The sequence below is a fragment of the Mastomys coucha genome, unplaced genomic scaffold (genome assembly GCF_008632895.1).
Source record: "Mastomys coucha isolate ucsf_1 unplaced genomic scaffold, UCSF_Mcou_1 pScaffold21, whole genome shotgun sequence".
NCBI classification, from domain to species: domain Eukaryota; kingdom Metazoa; phylum Chordata; class Mammalia; order Rodentia; family Muridae; genus Mastomys; species Mastomys coucha.
The window spans coordinates 154374909-154380019 of record NW_022196904.1 but is presented as its reverse complement, the minus strand read 5'-3'; the positions used below and the strand labels follow the sequence as shown (position 1 = coordinate 154380019).

At 54.2% G+C, this 5111-nt stretch overlaps 1 long non-coding RNA gene across 1 annotated transcript in view; it reads left to right on the top strand.

Moving 5' to 3' along the window:
- The first annotated feature begins 5024 nt into the window (after positions 1 to 5024).
- LOC116103666 overlaps positions 5025 to 5111 on the top strand; it is a 1596-nt gene continuing 1509 nt past the window's right edge. Inside the window, exon 1 of the long non-coding RNA XR_004123532.1 lies at positions 5025 to 5058. This is a non-coding gene — a long non-coding RNA (uncharacterized LOC116103666). The remainder of the gene's footprint in view (positions 5059 to 5111) is intronic.

Genomic DNA, 5111 nt, shown 5'->3' with positions numbered 1-5111 from the left:
CATGTGGTTGTTGTCTCAATTAAATTTTGGCAAAATATCCTGTTAATATTATGCCACATAAATCTAAGAGGTCTGCTTTCCCAAGTTAGTCTTCATACATTTCTACTCCAAATACCTCCACCCAGGGGAACAAGAGAACCCAAAGACTGGAACTGTTTCTACTACAGGTTATTTTCCTTTCTATGTCTCCCTACACCTAGGCACTGTTTTCCAAGTTGCCACAGCTATGACTTATTAGCCTGTAGCCAGGAGAGTGAGCCTTGTTTACAATGCTTCCTAACATAATTATCGTAATGTGATCTAGTACAAGGCAGTACCTGAAGGCTAGTGGCCTCTTCTGCACAACAGGAGATCTGTGACCTCACCCCACCTCCCGGAGCCATTTTCTTATCTGTGGACTGATAGGATTAGATTAACACAGTTACAGTCTCTTTAAAACTCCCTCGATGCAGGGGTCTGTAAAAATTCCTAGAGGCCAGGGTGGGTTGTGGAACGGCACACCTGTCATACCTGAAATCATCACAGTGCTAGGGAGGAAGAGGAAAGGAGATTACGGGGTATGGAGGAGAGGGAACACTAGAGTAAGATTTGCTCGCTCTCAGAACGCTTCCTCATCTGCTTGCATCACCTTACAGTGAAGGCTGGGGAACCTTAAGGCCAGTACTTAACGAGAATGCTTTTCTTGCCCCCTCAAAATTATTAAAAAACAAAACAAAACAGGGCCTAGGCTAGGCCTCCAACTCTAGATTTTCCTGCCCCCCCCCAAAAGCTAAAGTTAACATGCCATTTTTTCCTAATTTATAATCTCACCTCTACCCTCTTCTTACACTGCTCTGTGGGAAGTGGCCTAGAAGCTTAGAATCTGTTCTTTTTCCTAGGTAAATCCCTGGAAGGTGTTTCCAGGCTAACGCTGCAGATTCTTGGGGCCCTTATCTGGAGACTTATTTAGACTGAGCCCAAAGCAGGGCTTCCCCATCTTGTTGGGTGGGGCTAATCACCTGGCACTTAGTTTAAAACACAGATGGCCAAGTATGGTCCCTGCTCTAGGCCCGAAGTTCAGCCTAAAGTCACATGCTGTAGATACAGGTTTCTGCCGATTCTGGCTTTTCTAAGTCTTTTCCTGCTGAGAGGCGTGGACCTTGCCTGGACAAAGTTGCCAGCCTCCCGGCGGGAAGGAAGAAGAACAGATGGCCCGCTGGGGGTAGGGGATCACGTGTTAGACCTCACTTGGGGATGGATCCTCACCTCTCCCCTTCCCGGCCTGAGCTCAGCAGCTTTAGAGATCTCACCCAAAGCACATAAAGGGCCTATTGGGGAAAGCTGTGTCCGTTTTGCTGAAGGGTGGTGGGTTTAGGAAGCATATAGACAGGAATGAGGGGGTGGGCTCTCCACTATAGCGATGTCCCTGGATTTGGAACACAATCCGATAAAGCCAAGCCGGATCTGGCGAACCGATTGTGGCCAGGTTGAGTTAACACCCAGTGTCTGTTGGGGGCGGGGAGCTCCGGCGCGAAAACTTCCACGACGCCCTACTTTACTCTCGCTCCACTAAGCAGCCTACCGCAAAACCCCAGGCCTCTCCATTGCAGAGCGGAAAGGCCATCCGTTCATGCATATGCAGTAGGATAAGTTTAGCCGGCAGCCCCCAGAGCTCAGAGCAGCCCCGCGTGGCGCTCGGGGCGGGTGCTCGGCTCCGGCCGCAGAGTGGCGGGCGGTTCAGCCACTTGCGCGCCGAGCGTCTGGGCCTGGCATCGCCCTTTTAAAAAGTCTTCCGCAGGCGGCCGCCGCCGCAGCAGCCGGAGGAGGCAGGTTCATCTGAGGACAGTCCCAGTTCTCAGAAATCCCTTCCCTGCTGGAACATCAAGCTCCCTTTGCTTCAGTTGAACAAACTGCCCTAGATTGGGGGACGAGGAACCCGCCCCAAACTCGTGCAAGGAGCTCCGGGCGTCCGCGCCCACGTGAGCTAACCTTGAAATTAGCCCCCCACACCTGAGGTGGAGGTGGAGCCACAAGGGAGGGTTGCTGGCCCTTGGGGCGCTAGCCACTGAGCTCGCACTCTCCACGTGAGCACACCTCCCTGTTTCGTAACTCTAGAGAGATCTTTTTTTTTTTTTTAATCCCTAGGGTACCATGGGTGTGAGGTGTGCTGAGAAGGCAGGCCACTTTCCACCCCCACATCCTCGAAGATCAGGAAAACCTGCCCTGCGGTCCCTCTGGGAACACTGCAGAGTAGGGTGTCGCGATGACATCAGCTTCTAAACATAGTCCACACCGCACCCCAACTCTGGGCCCTGCGAGCAAGGCGCGCGGGTGGGGGAGGAAAGTGGGGTGGCTGGTGCTGCTGTCCCTGGGCGGGGCGGGCTGGCCGGCCAGGCTGTGCGGGTGGAGATGACTTTGCAGGAATCGTGCTTTCCACGGCTGCAGCCACATCTCTTCTGCGATGACCCAGCCACCCGGCTAAAAAAATAAAAAAACATTAATGTCGTTCCTTGCCCTCCCCTACCCCACAAAAGCTATGTGCACACTCATGCAGTCTTTCGACCGGGTGTCCTTTTCATTTATAAGCCAATCCATGCCCGAGCATCCGGGCTCGGTCCGGTGCTGGCGCCCCCCGGCTCTGGTTCTGCCTCGAGGCTAAGGCTGAGCTGGGGTCGGCGTGGCCCTCTGGGTGAGTCAGAAGGGCTGTGTTTCCTGTGGTTGTTGTGGAACAGTTTGTCCTTTTTACCCCCCTCCCACCCGTCTCCACCCCCTTGGTAAATATAGCGCTCACGTTTCATCATCTCTTTGTCCAACGAGCGCCAGACACCCCGGCCCGCGGCCCACGCCGCCTCCCTCCTCCTCCAGGCTCGGTTACCTTGCATAACCCCGCGCACTGGCGACAGCAGCAGCCGCCCCTCAGTCCCGGCGTCGCTCCCCGGTGCTTCCCATTGCTTCCCACTGCAGGACACTCCCGCCCTCTGTCATCCCCCCCACACACACTGACCCCCGCTTCCAAGTCCCCTCAAGACCTAGTCCCACCCATTCTCCCCGATGTTCCCTAGATGTTTGGAGGTAGGCACTCCCGCTTTCCCAATCCCCGGAGACACCCCACGCTCTGGCCGGTTGCTGGGTCCTCCACCCCCTCCCGTCGCAAGTCCCAAGTCTGATGCCACGTGCCCCTCCCCAGCGAGCGCAGGTGACAGGCGGCTGAGACAGTTCTGATTCAGCGACAGTTGCTTGTACTTAGGGGTGGGTGCCTGGCGAGCTGTCTTCTTCCCACCTCCTGCCACCCCTACCCCAGTAGGGACGTGGGCTGCAGGGTCGGGAAGACGAGGTGAGTGGATGACAGGCAAAAAAAAGTGTGTGCTTGTTCTTCACTCTCCCTCCCACTCCCTGTTTCTTTTCCACACATACAGCCACCCACCGGGACCGGAGGCGGCTGGTGTTCTCTGAACACCAGGAACTGGCTCTCTCCGTGGTCTCCAGTTTACTTCCCTCTCCCTTCCTTCGCCCATCACCCGGGGCTGCCTCCCTCCTGCCTAGAGCAGCTGGGAAACCTGCCGCGAAACACTGTAGTCATGGGACTTTCCTGCGCCCATGTGCCTCTAGTTTGCCCGGTTCTACCCTGCCCTGCCCTGCCCTGCCCTGCCCTGTGACCGCTTGGGGCGCGTCTTCGTCTTGGAAAGGAAGGCTCTTAAGATTCCTAATCCAGCAGTGCGTCAGCTCTCTCCTTCGCTCGTCTCCTCTACCCTTCCCCCCACCCCATACCTTCCTGCAAAGGCTGGGGCCTAGCAGCCGTTTTGGTTGGAATACTGGGCCACCCCTATGAGCGGCCACCTGTCTGGGGAGAGGTGGCGAGACAGCTGACAGGTCCTAAGAACTCTGCACTCAGGAGGCAAGCTAGCTAGTTTCTTTGCCATCACAGACTGTCCTGTTTGTGCCCCGTTTGTGCCAGCTGTCCCAAATCTTCCTAGTGCCCACCCAAGCCCCGAAATCTATTCCCAGGGACACACATCGAGAGAGGAAAACCCTTGTCTTTTAAGCTTGCTTCCCTGCAGGGAAGAATTCGGCTTTTCCTTACAGTGAAGTTGAATGAACAATGGGCCCCCCAGGAGGACAAGAGGTTCCAGCTCCGGTTGCTGCCTGTCTGAGGTTCACCCCATTTTAAAAACCACCTCTTCACCACCCTCTGCTCACTGCCATGGTTACCACCGCCCTGTCCTTGAGCAGCACAGGGTGTACAAAGGCAGAAACAAACAAGGGCGTTTTAAGTGTCCTTTTAAATACCCAAAACACTGCGTTGGCATTTGGGAAACAGAGAAAGGGAAATAAAAGGCCTGGCTGTTTCTTGTTTCCTTCTGAGTCCAGGACCCTGAATAAAATCCTTTACCCTGGGTGGCTTCTTAGCCCCCAAAGAGAGGATGAAGTTTATGAGGCCTACAGAGTGGCATTTAGCACCTGTTGTCAGCACTGGTGTTGTTCACCGTTGATGAGCCTCTTCCTTCCACTCTGTAGCTTTAGACCTTGCCCCCAGGCTAAGCTAGCTCCATCTGGTGCCTTGTGGAAGTCTTCTGACTTTCGCTCACCTTCAAGCTCTGAGAGTCCCCACCCGCTTGCCTCACAGCCTTCCCTCCAGCTGTTAACACTGTTAGGGAGGTTAACCTGAAACACTCCATTGCTATGTGGGTGCCCTAGACCTTTGTGACACCAGAAACTACCCCCATTTCTGAACTCTTATCCTGCACCCTGCTTCCCAGCTCTACTGGCTGGTTTTGTTAGTGTCAACTTGACACAAGCTGGAGTTATCACAGAGAAAGGAGCCTCCCTTGAGGAAATGTCTCCATGAGATCCAGCTGTAAGGCATTTTCTCAATTAGTGATCAAGGGTGGGAGGATCCATTTTGGGTGGGGTCATCTCTGGGCTTGGAGTCTTGGGTTCTATAAGAAAGCAAGCTGAGCAAGGCAGAGGAAGCAAGCCAGTAAGGAACATCCCTCCATGGCCTGTGCATCAGCCTGTGCTTCCTGACCTGCTTCAATTCCAGTCCTGACTTCCTTTGGTGATGAACAACAATATGGAAATGTAAGCTGAATAAATTCCTTCCTCCCCAACTTGCTTTTTTTGTTTTTTTGTTT